Below are 16,452 nucleotides of genomic sequence, written 5' to 3'. Positions count from 1 at the left end.
GGAAACAGCAAATCATAAAATAAAAGCACATTAATTAGCTGAACAATTGATCGTGCTATATAGATATGTGAACATACATACTGGGTGCTTTAAGCCAAGGAATTATCAATACTGATATTTATTATGATCCATCTATGCAAACTGCTCTTCAAGCATTGTAGGGTGTCAGGCCTTCCTAATTCTATCTGTATGTGGGGACTGAGGGTCCCAAGGGTGACCTGGAGTCAAGGGTTCCTCAGGGAGGAACTCTCAGGGTGCCTCCTCTATCCCAGCCAATGAGAGGACGAGGAGACTGAGTGCTTGGAACCCATTTGAAAGCTCAGGGAATCTGCTACCCTGTCACAAAACTGGGCAGAAGCACGGGCAAACACGTTTCTGAAGGGCAATTTCCACAGTGACTATGGTGACTTGTTTTTTCTGTTTACGGTACAGCTACCTACTTACTCCTTGCTGAAAAGTTAAAACTCAAAATAAGGAAAACAGGAAGGAAGAAGGACAGCAAAAGGAAAGAGGGCAGGAAATGGTGGGGCGAGGAGAGGGGAGGAAGAAGAAACATAAGCAAAGAAAGTCAGATTTTCAAAAAGGATCCGGGGATGCTGAGATATGCCAAAGCCTGAGCGCATATAATACACCCTGTTAAATCACACAGAATATGTTTTCTTTTAAATCCACCACTGTAGCTTTATGCAAGAAAGTGGAAAGTGGTGTTGGGCCAAATAGGTGACTGTGAATGTGACCACCCATTATGAGAAACAAGGGAGGGAGAGAGGGATGGAAAGGAGGAAGGGAGGGAGTTAGTGAGGGAGGGAGGGAGGAGAAAGAAGAGGTGGGTGAGGAAAGAAGGGATGTGTGTGTGTGTGTGTGTGTGAGAGAGAGAGAGAGAGAGAGAGAGAGAGAGAGAGAGAGAGAGAGAAGAGGAGGATGGAGGGAAAGAGGGAGGGATGAGAGAAAGCGAAAGAGACAGAGAAAGACAGACAGACAGACAGACCTTTTCTTTCTTCTGGTTTATTCAAGTTATACAGCAAAGAAAATCTGGGTATTAAAGAAACATGCAAATTAAAAAACAGATCAAAGTACTGTGCAACATTTTCAAAAAAATCACAGACTCATCCACTAGAAGCGGTGTGGCAGTGTCTTGGTGCTGTGACCGCGTGTGACTGTGTGCCTAACGCCTAACAGGAGAGGATGGCTGTGCTGGGGAGCCCCAGCTGCTGCTCAGCACTTCAGAGCACATGCTCCAACACCGGGAGCGGATGCGAGGCGTGCGGTTGGAACAATGACTGAATAAGAAGGGGGCATTCTGAAGCGAAAGTAATGGAATGAGCATTACTGCTCATCCAAAAAAAAAATACGAAACATGGATTATGAACAGCCTCAGTCAGGAATGGGTATCTGTCACGGCCTTAAGTGCTGTGACACCTTACCTCCCACTGTGTTCAGGACAAGGGGGACAAACGTGTCAGGAGAGGGTTAAACTGAATGTTAGAATTCCCCAGCTATAAGCTGTCTTCATAAGACAAATTCCTTATTTTATTTGCCCCAAAATGTATTTTCCTGTCTCCTTTTTCATTGCCTACCCAGCCCAAAGAAAACAGACAGGACGCCAAAGCTTGGTAATATGAGTGTAGCTGTCTCCACAGCCAAGCATGTTCCAACTGGGCCCATTAACTGAAATGCACCCACCTCCTACTTCCTGCCAGTGTGTGTTTTGGGCATTGGATGTAACAGAAGGACTAGACCTAGTTGAAAACATGATCAGGAAAAAAACAAAGGAAATCCGTTGTTAATTGTCATTTCCCCCCAGTTTATACAGATTGCAAATAGATTCCAGAAACCTAAAGGTTTTTAGAGGTGACCCAAAACAGCCCCTAGACCCCAACCAATAAATTATTCATAGATGAAGTGACCGAGGTCTTCCCTGGGCAGGGGACCTAGGCTGTGGCCCTCAAGTCTTGACTAGCTTGGCCAGGATGCCACAACAGCTGTAACATGAAGGGACTGAGCTTCCTACTCATCATGAGGTCTCGTCACTGCTGGCTCTCTGTCTTCCTCTCTGAGCTGTATGATGTGGTGTGCCTAGAGCACTTAAGAGGCCCAGTGACATATGAAGACGAGTTGTCAACATACGTTGAAAGACTAGCCAGAGTTCAATCACAATAACTTACCCATTATCTCAACAAGTAAATGGCTGTAGCGGACCTTCCCTGTACAGTCAGATACATAGAATATCTTCCTCCTCTTCCTTCTTTTCTGGTCTCTCTCTCTCTCTCTCTCTCTCTCTCTCTCTCTCTCTCTCTCTCTCTCTGATATAGCTATTAAAAGCTTATGAAGTTGTTTCTGTAAGTTCTTTTCTTAATGAGCCACTTTCTACAGTGGTGAATGTCCTGAAGGCTACAGAGAAGGCTGTTCAGTCTTATATGGACTCGTACACACTGTATTGTGTGTTCAGCATGTGTGATATATGGGCACATCTTTATTTAGTCTTAGCCCAATGCTGTTCCTATTAGGAGAATGCAGACAAGAGGAAAGGACTTTGAATAGCCCTTGGGTGTGAAAAATGTAAAGAGCAGGTGAAATTTTTAAAGGCCCAATGATGTTTTTTAGAGTTATCCTCAAAGGCAGCTACCACGGATGTGCAGACAACTAATGGTGTATAGAGTATCTATCAGAGGATGCCAATAGAGAAAAGCATGTCTGTTGTCTGTGTTTCTCATCCTCTCCTAGCAACCACCACAACCACAACAAGACCCTTACAGCACAATGCCAAACAAAAGCCAAACAGGTTCTTCATCTTTCAACCATGACGAATAGTGGCTGCCGCTAAGCCACATCACGGGGTGCTCAATGACGGCGGGCTGAAAGACACACTGCAATCATCAGCACCAGGCAGTCCCTCCAGAGACCAAGAACACAGGACGCAGCGGAGTCACGCACTGAGAGAAGGCTAGAGTAATTGGTCCTGCTGTTTAGAGAACTAAACCTAAACCGTCCTCGCCCCTGAAGAGGAGCTATTCCAAACAGCAGGCAGATGCAAAGAGCGGGCAATTTTTCCATTACTGCTCTAGGGAAAAGAATCTAGAGAAAAGACTCTAGGATCTGAAGAGTGGCTCAGTGGATAAGCATCCACCTGCTGTGCAAGCGAAAGGACCAGAGTTTGGATCCCCAGAACCCAGTAAGTGTGGGTGAGCATAGGGCTCACATAATCCCAGCACTCAGAAGGGACAGACAGGGGATCTCCAGAGCATACTGGCCAGCAAGACTGCCCCATTCCAGCGAGCTCGGGGTCCCAGTGAGACTCCAGGCTTCAGAGCATACGGTGGACAGCAACTGAGGAAGGATCCTGATGTCACCTTCAAATGTCTACATACACACGCGCACACACGCACAGACACACATGAACACCTAGCTGTACACACACATGAAAACACGCACTCATACAAATCACACACAGATGTGGGGGGGAGGGGCGCTGTATAAAAGCAAACCCTGGAACCTTTCCTGCAGCTAAACCTTCCCCCGAAGGCAGTCATTCTTCTGGACTGGCAAAATAGGAAAAGTCTCCCTCAAGCTCTGAAAGATAAGGGCATCCAGGTCCCAGAGTGGAGGGGTTAGATTAAAATCTTAGGGTGTCGGCTGTGGAGGAAAGTTATCTTTCTAAAGCTCCATGTCACCTACTATGCAGGTGGGGCCAGAAAAACCACTGCCAAGACTGTCTGAGATGCAGCGCAGACCCCACGTCATGCCAATGACTCCTCCGTTTCTAGATGGAGCCCTGCTTTCTGTCCTGAGTCCCAGGTTTCTATCTCCCATGGCTTCCTTGAAGGATCCCTGAGAATATCACAGGTGTCTTAAATGCAGTATACTCAAAACAGACCTCTTGAGTCACACTCCAGAACAGCCTACTGCTCTAGGATAATCCCTAATGTCAGTGAACATCACTAGCCGCTCAGTTGCTTGCAGTCAAGGGCTTAGGTATTTTCCTTAGTTCTTACGCCCGCATTCAGCCCACCCCAAATGCTGGGACTTCTGCCTTGATACATTCTATCCCCTCAGTTCTCTGCATTCCTCCAAGTGCAACCCTAGCCTCAGAACCTAACTCTCCGAGGATCTGGCGCTACCTGCTCTGAAGTTTCCCATGCCAGAAACTTCCCTATACTCCTAAGATGAAAATCTCCATTTTTCTGTATGGCCTATTCCCTATTGCTTAGATCTAGAGTAAATGTTACCTCTTCTGAAAGCCTTGCCCTGCTTCCCATAACTGAAATATGCCCCCACATTCTTGAGCACAGCCTTTACTTCCTCTGCAGCAGTTGTCACAATCTGTAATTATCTTGTATATTTATTTGTCCCTTCTTAAAAACTTGAAATCCCATGAGAATGAGTGTCCTGTCTCTTGTGAACAGCTGGGTTCTTATAATCTCCTCGGTGCCTGCATTACAGTAGGTGCTCAATAAATATTTATGTAACCACTGACTAGGTCAATGGACTCCCCTTTCAGAGAAACATCTTGATTGGAAGAAAACTTACTGGTACAGTGCATCATATTACAACACTATCCCTTAAAAAGGCTTCATGGCTTTTTGCAACATTAACGGAAGCCAGTAGCTAAAGGCTTTCTTTAGAAACAGGCTCTGATTGGTGTTTCCTGGAATTACGGACCGGTGGCCATGCATTTATGCTAAAGTTCACTTGCTGTTTGAAAAAAAACTTCCATTTCTCTCACTGTAATCCTTAAGCATTGTTGAGAACAATTTAAATCTGGAGAGATGAAAAGGGTAACAGATATAATCTGGACTCTACAGTTAAAAGTAGTGCACTTCTTTTGTGGATGAGGACCCCCAAGTTTCCATGGAAGAACATAGCTTTCCTAAGGTCACATGGTCACAGTGGTGGGAGTAACGCTTGGATTTCCTGATCACAAGCCCTAATGTTCTTTGCTCTCCCATCGCTCACCAGCTTATTTTAGGACATCCCAGAACGGCAGAATCCATTCAGGGGGAAATCATGACCAAAAAAAAGAAAAAATGAATTTTAAATGGAAAAGAACAAAAAAGCAGTTTTCAAAGACATTTCTTTCAAAAAGTCCCAGTGTACGTGGGCGAATATGACTTTTGTTGCAATAGACTCAGGGCCACGAGAATCAAAGCACAAGCAAAAGGCCACAGCATTCACACATGCTCACAGCAGACACTTGAGGAGCCACTAAGCCCCGGGCCACAGTGTAGCCAACAACCCCACGGATCCCTGTGCACACAAACGTTAGCAACTGGCTACTGTCACTTCTGCTTTCAAAACTCAGGCATCTGGCATTGGCCTGAAGAGCCTGGGAAGTGTGCGGTCTGCGAGCCATGCAAAGAAAGCCATCTCTGCAGCATGACCCATGTCACTCTTATAACCAAGACATTGAGCGATGCCTCACAGCTTCCGAGAACAACGTTCCCCCAGCCAGAGCTTCCCACTGTAGGCAACTGTCGAGTCACGTGCGTGACACTGGCCAGTTAGATTGCTCCTCCTCTAGAAGGCCAGATGCACCAGGAAGAGACTGGATGGGGTATATTTCATGAAGGGTGTGCTGTACAATGTCTGGTCCACCCTAACATGGAACGAAAAAAGTCCCATTGGGGATCGCCATGTCCATTTTAGGTTCATCTAATCCAGTCGATGAGTATCGTATATCTGCCACATGGGATCCATACTAGGCACTGTAAGCAGGAGACATGGGAAAGGAATCTTTGCCTCTAAGAAGCTCAGGGTATAGGGGAGGAAAAAGTCAACCATTACAGGTGACAGAGGAATGGCTGAGATAAAGGCAAAAGTGCAGGTGTTTAGCTTGGAGATCAACTGGGGACACTAGACGAGGAACCATTAAATATATTAAAGTCGTTCTTTTTATGATTATTTTCATCTAGCTCTCAGGAGAACTGACATATACTTAAGGGTCAAATGTCACGGTATCTAGAGCTCACTTTAAAACATTTCAGCTAAATAATAGATGGAACCAGCATGGCAAAATAAATATGTCAGGTACTAACCGGTTATACCCATATTAGATAGGATATTTTCTGAGTGTGTTTGTAAGCTCCTTCATTATAAAACAAAACTAATAATGAACGGCACTGTGGAAAGCACAAGGGAGTGTTTGGTTTTGAAAAAGAGGAAATTTCCACTGCTGAGACCATTGTCCCTACCATAGAGCCAAGATTCTGATCAGCAGAGAGGGGATGGCTAGCTGGAAGACACATGACAGAAACAAGATAAATATCGTATGAGACTAGATGATGTCAGACACGTATGTGCTGTTAATCTCACCCCAGGCACGCCCTCTTCAGATCACTTTCTAACTGCAGGCTAGGCATCGGTCCTTTTCTAATTTTTTTCATTTCATTCCTTTCTTACTTTATTTTAGATTTATATATTAAGAGCTTTAACTTTTCTTTCTTTCTTTCTTCCTTCTTCTTATTACTTATTCATTTTACATCCCACTTACTGCCCCCCTCCTTGTCACCCCATCCCACAATTCTTCCGGCATCCACCCTCTCCTTCTAGTCTGAGAGGGTGGGGGGGTCCCCCTAGGTACCCCTCCACCCTGGCACGTCAGGTGTGAGAAGGTCAGGATGGATGGATAAATGTCCATGAGAATGAACAGAAATCTACAACTGATGGGGGCGTGGAGTAGGAAGCATCTCCAGGAAGAGAGAGAGACCTGGAATAAGGAATATGCCCAACAATCAATGGAGGTGTCCCTAGCTGTGACTCATAGAAATGGGGATATAGAACCTAAAGAGGCCACTTAGTGTAGTCAGACAGGAACCCCAATGGAGTGATTGGGACACCAACTCACCCACAAAACTTTCAACCCAAAATTTATCCTGCCTAGGCATTGGTTCTTAAGCTATGCGACACAGTATAGAGACTTGCCCTCTAAAGCCAGAGCTCCTAGCCTACAAAATTATCTTCGGCATCTCTCTAACCTCTGCCATGCATGTGGGATTCCTCAGAGCAGAGATGTGACTGGGGAGATGTTAGCTAATGTCATTGTCACTGAGTATGGGACAGCTCAAGAGGTCTGAAGCCACAGGATATAATAACAGCTCCAGGATATTGTGATTGACAGTGATCTTCTAAGTGAAAAGAGAAGCCTTGCACATTTTTCCAGGGTAAATCTGCTATGGGTCAGCAGAGCTTTTATTCCAAGGCAGTTCTGGGACAAATTAACAGGGCCCCTTAGTTCAAACCCCTTTATCCCAACAGCAGGCCAAGCATCCCAACAAGGTATGTGTTTTCAGGGAGCAGGGTGTATTATAAAGCTGACACGTATTCAGCGCCATCCTGTCCCTTGGAATATTGATTATTGCCCTCTGGCCATTCCCCCAAGCTTCGATTGCAAATGACTTATGTGGAAATCTGCTACTGAGGCAAGAGCTCACTCAGCTCCAAATTGCTTGGCATTTCTGCTGTTGGTTTCTAGCAAACACGGGGAGGGTTGTGCAGATGCTTGGGAAAGCTATGTCAATGGCTGACCCAAATAATTCTGACCCCTGAGGCTCTATCTAGGTTAAAGGCTCTGAGCGTCTCTACTCCTACGTGGGTGTAAAACTGAGAACACCCTTGAGAAAGGCAAAGTTGTGTGCCCTGTCTGCGTTCAGATGTCCTCATATCACCATGTGCTGCAGGTAGGAATCAAAGGCCCATGCTCCCCACTCCATAGTTAGTTAGCCTCCTTTGCTCGCCCCCATCCCAAACCACCCGAGTCAGCTTCATCCCTGCTTCCTTTACACCTGTAACATCACCACCTTTTAGTCTTCTAGGTCCCCAAATCCAGTGTATATCTGTATCACCTCCTCTCCTAGAGCCCGTGTTGTCCAGTCAGGGCCATTCCTACATATCCAAAGGAAATGGGATCCTTGTTTCCTACCCCTCTGGAGCGAGTCCCTAAAAGTCTTGGTCTTAGGCTCATGTCCCAGAGAGCAGCAGTAGCAGCAGCAGCAGCAGCAGCAGCAGCAGCCTAGCACATTCAAGAGAGCACTATCTGGTCATATGACCCTAGGGAGGGTCTCTAGGACTTAGCTTCTTCACCTACTATAAACGAAAGTGTGAGCTTCCACAACCCCTAACACAATTTCTACCCTGCCCTCCCAAACTCCAAATCTCATGTTACTTACCTGCTCAGATCCATTGGATCTATCCAGGTACCGCTCCACCTTACCCCCTCAAACCCAGCAAAGAAGAAGCTGGAAATATGGCCCTAGTGTGTGTTTTTACTCTTGTTTGCGGTGACTCACACTGGTCCATTCATTGCTCTTCAAAGAAGTCTGATGTCTCTGTCCAAGCTGTCCCTCGACTTAACACACATTCACTCATCAACTGCACTTGGTAAAATCTGCCCCCGAGGCTCGGCTGGGTCGTCATACCACCCTGGTGTTTTCTGCCTGTGTGACTCCCCCTGGTTTCTATCTTGGTACATGAACACAGCCCGACTACACGCCGTGTCCACAGCGCACAGTTAGTTACATATGGGTGCAAGAGACATTCAGTGAGCATTAGCCTGCTGCAAGTTGGCATTGAATATTTACACAGAATTCCAAGGCCAATTATTCTATAGATATCCCTCACCTTGACCAGCCATCCCTTGAGGATGTTTGTCAAGTGTTATATCTACCACAATCTTAATGGAGGCGCACACAAGCACCTATTGAACTAACAAAGAACCGAGATAAACTTGAAATTATCTTTCCTTTTGTCCAGTGGAAGGCAGAAAGGAGGGGGAGAGGAGCTGGGAGGCATTTCCCACGGTGAAATCGATGAGTCACTCATCTCTGTTGGGAAAGGCTGTTGCTGAATCATCTTTCTCCTAACCATATACTATCTGGTTTAGGCCAAAACTATTTCTAGATTAGAATGATCAAAGCACTTAGAAACCATCTTCATAGCTAAGGCCTCTAGCCACTCTCACTGATAAGAACGGCCAAACTGTATGACCTGGGACAGCTCAAGGGCAGGCACAGGCCTAGGGCAATTTTAGAGTGTGGCTGGAAACAGGGGACCACTTGTAACAAGCAAATTCATCTCAGGAGGTTCTCCTCTGATGGCATTTCAAAAATAAGCCTCTCTGTCACGGCCCCTCTTAGCATATAAACCAATTTCTTGAGGAAAAACCAGCAAAATCTCTACCAGAAATCTCTGAGAGTCCCCTTGCTCCCAAACGGAGTCAGGTGCACAGGAGTTTATCCAGACAAAAGACAGGAAGAATCATTCCACCGAGAAAGGACTGAAGATCTTCCAGGCTCTTGGGAAAAATGTAATTATGGAAAAGAAAAATATAATCTACTCTAGAGACATAATTACAGAGTTAGCACATAGACTCCATAGAAATATTCTAGGAACTTTAGTTCTTTTTTTTTTTAATGTTAAAAGTTGAATTTGCTTCCTTTTAATAAGAGGCCAAAGTCTAGATTAGCAGCATAAAGTCCTGTCTCTTAATTGCATATGCAAGCATTTTGTTAGTACAATTATCTAATATGAGGGAGAAGGCAGGCCTGCCAGGTAGCTGTCCGTTTCAAAACCTACACTTCTGAAAGTTGAGAAGTTCAAGATCTTTCAAGAAATATGCAAATGAAAGAGCCGCTGTACTAATTTGCATGAACAGAAATTCAAGTTTTTTAATAACTTTTACCTTCTGGGGATGTGGCAAGCATAGCAGTGGAGCATAAGAATCAGGCTTGGGTGGGGGACACCAAGTAGAGCTGTGGAACTAGCCCTCAACCAGTCACACCTCAGGAGAAAGTCCAACAAAGGAGCTTAAAACATCTTCTCTTGTCTTGGAATAATGGACTTAAAGAACTTCAGATATTTAAGCTGAAGGAAACTCCTGAGAGCTTAAACAGAGAAACAGGGTTTTATCTAACCTCTCTCTCCCTCCCTCCCTCTCTCCCTCTCTCTCTTTCTCTCTCCCTCCCTCCCTTCCTCCCTCCCCTCTCTCCCTATTCTTCCCTCCCTTCCTCTCTCTCTCCTCTCTCTCCCTCCCTCCCTCCCTTTCTCTCTCTCTCTTCTCTCTCTCTATTCTTTCCTCCCTCCCTCCTTTCCTCTCTCTCTCCCTCCCTCCCTCCTTTCCTCTCTCTCTCCCTCCCTCCCTCCTTTCCTCTCTCTCTCCCTCCCTCCCTCCTTTCCTCTCTCTCTCCCTCCCTCCCTTCTTTCCTCTCTCTCTCCCTCCCTCCCTCCTTTCTTCTCTCTCTCCCTCCCTCCCTCCTTTCCTCCCTCTCTCCCTCCCTCCCTCCCTTCCTCCCTCTCTCCTTCCATCCCACCTTTCCTCTCTTCCTCTTCCTGCCTCCCTCTCACTCTGCCCCCTGCCACCTCCTTGTTGGGAGATCAAACCCAGGCCCTTGCCACACTAAGCAAGGACTGGACCACTAAACCATATCTCTAGACAGGAGAAGAAGGATTTTAAGAATGTACAGCGAAGACCATCTGAAAATATAATGGAACTGCCTATGAGGGGGTGAGAGGGACAGAGGAGAGAGCTACAGAGAGCGTGCATTCAGACATGACCACACCCACAGTGCCCATGGGGGGGGGGTCAGAGGACAACTTGCAGAAGTCCATTTTCACGTTCTGTCCTGTGGGTCCTGGGGAATTAAACTCAGAGCTACAGGCTTGGTTGGCAGCAAGCACGTTATGAGCCAACTCACTGGTCCAATAGCATATTCTTTCCTTTCCGTTCCATGATTCCCAGAAAAAAAATGTTGTTGACTTATTTATCACTCCTCTGTCCCGATTCAACCCTCATTTTTTTATAGACCAAATGTCACAAAAGGAACGACCAAAAGAGAGAAGAAAGGACTGAAAGGGTGAGACTTTGCTGCATTTGTCCTCAGTCCTTCTGACTCTCTTGCCCATGTGCATCCCATCCCACTAGGGACACCTCAACAGCCAGCATGATGTCTGGCCATCTGGGAAATATACAGAAGGTCCCCTTCCCCCTGTCTACACTTAACTCCAACACTTAGTGTGACACTGGAACTGGGCCCATTGGGTTCTTTCAATCTTGTATATTTACACATAGCATAGTTCTGTGTACTACGGACGGTTACAAAACCCAGTGAGAAATATAAGGTTGTTTTTAATGATAAGGGGGCTCCCATGGTTGCATAGAAAGCATCGCTGTTTGTTTGACAGGGACCTAGCTGAACATGGATGGCATTATTCTTCTGGTGAAAACAGCCACAGGCGGTCACACAATCCCTGGATCCTGGGCTCAGTCTCCTTCATATGCATACTGGGTTTCCCTATCATAATTATGACCTGGTACATGTGTTTTAGAAAGGGGAGGGGGAGAGGAGGAAGGATTAGGAAGCGTGAAGCACTCATCTCCTGGATTGCTACCCATGGCACCATTCTCAATTTTCCCATTTCTGTGAGGGGAAGAGAATATTAAAAAGTAACAACCAAGGGAAAAAATCCAGCCAGCTCCTGTAGCCTGAATGACAGTAAAGATCACAGAGGAAAAGGGAAAGAATGGGGATGGGGGGCGGGGCATGGATTTCTGACTTAAGCTGGACCCGGTCCAGCTGGCAAGATGAGGTGATTTTTCTTAACGCTTGCAAAACCTGATTACTTTTCGAAAGGAATGAAGAATAGGGAGATGTAAACACAACCATTAAGGCAGATTTGAAGTACTTAGCTTTAATCTAGTCTAAGGCTTCCCCAATTGTACACTGTTCTGCTCTTCTCTGCTTGTGAGACATCAAGATGACACATGTGGTCAATGTCAGTGCCCTGTGACTGGTAGATCAGGTCCACTGAGCTGCACTGTCATCCTCTCAGGTCAGATATGGACGAAACGGTAGCTCAGACAACAATAGATGCATCTCTGTAAGGCGTATGCGTGGCATCTGACAGAGTCTGTTTTACTATACATTAAGGGACCACTGGGTGTATATCTATGCAACAGGTCTTAAACAGATTGTTTAAACATGATTAAACAAGACATGCCTTTGAAACAATCCTCTGAGAAAACTCAGATGGTACAGAGCTGAAAAACAGTCAATAATATAACATAAAACATCATTTCTCCCTAAGCTGCAAGGTACATCAATATAAACTCCCAAATAAAAGGAGGTTTTGTTTTTTTTTAATAAGTGAAACTCCAAGGATTACTGCATATATCAGCACCTTCTTGCAACGGAATAGCATTTACCCCCATCCATGCACCCTTCCTTAACAGCACCGCACACATCCCTAGCCTTGATAGACAGATAATTGCTCTGCTCAGCCGTGTGTAATGAAGGGAGTCTGCAGTGTTAAGCCCAACATTCTTATCTTCTGTGAACTCCGATTAAGGAACTCAAAAGTCTGCACCTTCATCCCCGCACTACCGGAGTTTACGCTCCTACGCAGATCTGCTCAGGCATTCTTACATTCCACTCTGTCATGAAAGGTGCCAGGTATCTGAGTAGGATCAAGTCAGGGTTTTATAAAAGGAACTTTAGCGTAGTCTTCAAGGGTGTGGGAAGGCAGAGAGCTCTGCCTCCCTCTCAAGACACAGGAGATCAGAAAAGTCCACAGTTAGCAAGGTAAAGCAAAAGTGGGTTGAGATCTGGTAATATTTGTTAAAAACTACCAGCGATTAAAACTAAAACTTTTTTATTTCAAAGGCAAGTTAATCTTGTAAATTTCTGTCTGTGGGTTTCATATTGAATCAGTATTTTTGACAGTTTGTCCATAGGAAACATAGAACATACGCATTTTCCAGACATATGCATGAGTAAAATTTGATATTACGCCTCTACCACACCCATACCTGTATATGTATGGAGAGAGAGGGAGGGTCAGTTAAGGGGGCAGAAATGCTACTAGCCAAGTTCTAGACGGTTCCAGATATCCGATCACTGCAGAGAGATGCCGTCGTCTCAGGGCTCAGCATGCTTTATTTTAATGCACTTCATAACACGCACATCAAGAAGCCTCTGGCCCCTGGACAGACCGTCTTTATATATAAAGTTCCCAGCCTTCTGCCTGGTTCAGTGCCTTTTCCTGATTTTAAAAATGCCTCATGATCACTGGAAAGCAAAAGTGGGCTGAACCAACTGAAGAACTGGTCGTGGTCTGACTACTCTCTGAATCTTCTCTGAATCCTGTCTATCTCATGGACCTCATACCAAAAATGTCCTCTGAAATTAATATTCATTCTGCTCAGTACATACACTCTTATGCATATTAGCTGGCCTAATGGCTTATGAGGTCTTACAAACCATCCTTAAAATCACACACACACACACACACAAACACACACACACACAGACATAGACACAGAGAGAAAGAGAGACAGAGAGACAGAGACAGAGAGACAGAGAGACAGAGAGAGACAGAGAGACAGAGACAGAGACAGAGAGAGACAGACATAGAGAGACAGAGAGAGAGGGAGAACGATAGGAAGAGGGAGAGAAAGAGAGAGAGATAACAGTGTATTTGAAAGAGTTAGCAGGCAGGCAACAGAGTCTTGCTTCTAAAGCCGGGTACAACTGCACAAGGAACATGTAAATCTGAAACTGTCTCTATTTACTGATACCTTTGGTGTCATGCCGCAGACAATACTTCTCATCTCCACAGCTCGATATTCTAATCTGTCAAATGAGGAATCTGTAGCCCTGGATGCCATCAGGACAAAAATGTATGAGAGGAGAAAAAACACCAGGCAAGTGGACCACGAACTCACTGGTTACCACTTCCGGGTGATGTACCCTGACTAGGCAGCTTACAGTACAGCGACAGTGATGCCAGAAAGGCAAACGAGTGGAGCAGTGAGGTCAAACAGAGCAGACGCAGTGTGAACAAGCAACTAAAGGAGAGCCAGAAAAACAAACGCCTAATTTCCAAGAGTGATGGAGAAGGCCTCCGGTCAGTGCAAGGAGACGCCCTTGTGTGGATTTCATAGGTAACAAGAATTGCATCTCGCAGGCGCAGAAGACACTGCAAGCAGCGGGCACAGCAGGTGCAGAGGCACAGAGATAAGGGAGCCACAGAGCGAAGCAATCGGACATGGCTGGCATGGGGCCACAACAGCGCGGGCGGAAGGCAGTTGGGCAGATCGGATGCTGAAGGGCCTTGTCACCACACCACGCTGTCTGAACGTCATCCCACAAATAACAGGAGCTGCTGAAGTATTTAAAGCAAGGGTGTGCAGTGAGCTGGCTCCAGCTCAGGGAGGCCATGTTATTCATAGAAGAAGACAGATATGCAAGGAAACTAGCAAGAGCCATGAAATGAGCTAGGAAATGATCTTTCTATTACAGGCCAGGAGGGTAAGTGCTGAGCTTGAATGGAGCTAACGCAGCGCTCACAGGAACAAGGGAGGGCACGTCAGCCATGACCAGAAGAACAGGCACGAGCACATGAAAATCATCAAAAGATGTAACGCTGAGAGGGTGGAGCATGAGTCTACTGTTTGGTTGACTGATCTCAAGACTGCAAAACCAGAAGGAAGTTGGTGTTGGGACAGAAAAAGACCAGCCTCTTTGATAGTCGGGAATCCCAAAATGCTATGCTTAAGACGGGCTCATAGTATTCACAGAACTCATGCAGGTGGGGGAACCAGGAAATGAGGGGGAGTGTGTGGCATTTCCAAGAGTCCTGTGCACGGGGAGCCAGTGGGGAAAATGGGTTGAGAAGGGGTGGAAGAAAGTGCCCTGCAGGGATCTCTGTGGAGAACAGACCCCAAAAGAGTGGGGGCCCCAAAAGAGTTCTGAATCTGCTCCTTCTGCAAAGGCCCCAGGGAGCTCACTGGGAGGGCCTTTTATCCCAGGGGCAAGGGGGATGAGATGAATTTGTTCACAGTGCTTGAGTTCTCCGCCATTCACTCCATGCCCAATCCCCAAGCCACCCAGTTGATACCAGGAACTTCCAATTTGCAAAACTGCCGAAATACAAGTGCAGTCTCCCCTGAGCTGCAGCTGCATATTCTAGCTGCCTCTTGGCCATCATCCTATAATCCCTCTAAGGGTTATGATAAACTCTCACGGGGTTCACCAGTGGCCATGCCGATTTACAGAAATGGAAGTACCTGGCCTAAAAACTTTTCACCAAGACACAGCAGCTAGTCTTTTCTGGGCCAAGTCACAAGTGAGAATTTGGCTCCACACCTCTTGTTTGCACAGATTAGAGTGAGCAAAACGGCTCGGGCTGAAATACTACACTGGGAAATGTTGATCTCAGAGCTGGTGTCGAAGATCCAAGAGCCTACAAGGATCACAGAGGGACAGCAAACATCCTTGGTGCTTGCCATCTTCTATAATCTCTGGGATTATAACTTAATTACATTTTTCCCTTCCCCCCTTTTCCCTCCAAACCTTCACTGCTGTTCTCCTTCAAACGCATGGCCTGTTATTGTATGCATACTGTGTGTGTAGATTTATGTATGCATAAATATATATGTATAAATATTTCTAAATATAACCTGTTCGATCTATATTATGCCAACTGTATGCAAGTTTTCAGGGTTGACCAAGTAGCACTAAACAACCAACAGGTGTGCCCTTCCCTGGAAAGGGCGACCCCCTCCCCTTCCCAGCTTCTGCAAAGCCTTTATGTAGGGTTGAGACCTCGTGGGCTTTTCTCTGTGTGGTTTGGCATGTCCGTGACCCTTGTTCATCCTCGGGTCTTATCTGACCACTGCTTATAATACGGCTTGCCACTCTGACAAGCTTAAAGGGAATGGGGAACAAATGCAGTGGACTCAGGCTGTCCTCTCCTCCTCCCTGCATTTGCACTCCTTGCTCCTGTTATCAGGAGGGAAAAGGAAACGTGTCTGTCTGCAGTGAGTAAAGCAAGGGTTCAAGGCAAAGAATCTGAGTGGTCCCATTTACAAAGCTGCGACCTTAAGGCCAGAAGTGCATATAAAGAGACCCGGAAAGAAAGCCTGAGCCGCCAAGCTAGCCTGAAGATCCTCGGATCTCTTCCTTTTTCCTATATGAAAACAAAGTTCCAGAGGTCGCTAAATTCTAGAACAATTTCAAAAAACATTTAGAGAATAAACACAATTATTTATGCATAGCTAGGCTGTCACCTGGTCTAAGTAGGAATGCACCACTTCACAGTATGTTTCTATTCTTTATCACCAGCCTGGTAATAAAGATCAATAGATATGGATCGATCGGATGATACACATTAGATAGCTACAGGGCAGGTATGTTTAACCACACGAGTGCAGCCCAGCAGCTGCAGCGGAGATTGGGGCAGGGTGATTCCTGTCCTCGAGATGGTAGCATTTGAAGTTAGCAGTTAAGTAGGTCCTCGACTAATTGAGGGGAAAAACAGGCTACTTGGGTCTGAAGGAACTCCCTGAGCCAAATTGAAAGCACATGACATTTCCACATCATAACTTCCATCCACAGACCTGAAAAGGAAGCCAAGGACAAGATGGAGGTGGGGAGAGGAGGGTCACAGAAATGAAATATAAAC

At 45.9% G+C, this 16,452-nt stretch overlaps 1 protein-coding gene across 6 annotated transcripts in view; it reads right to left on the bottom strand.

The window, feature by feature from the left end:
• The window catches only part of Runx2 (RUNX family transcription factor 2), a 242,141-nt gene that overhangs the window by 167,543 nt on the left and 58,146 nt on the right, over window positions 1-16,452 (bottom strand). The window lies entirely within an intron of this gene.

The sequence above is a fragment of the Apodemus sylvaticus genome, chromosome 9 (genome assembly GCF_947179515.1).
Source record: "Apodemus sylvaticus chromosome 9, mApoSyl1.1, whole genome shotgun sequence".
NCBI classification, from domain to species: domain Eukaryota; kingdom Metazoa; phylum Chordata; class Mammalia; order Rodentia; family Muridae; genus Apodemus; species Apodemus sylvaticus.
The sequence above is the reverse complement of the archived record's forward strand: the minus strand, read 5'-3'. Positions and strand labels throughout refer to the sequence as shown.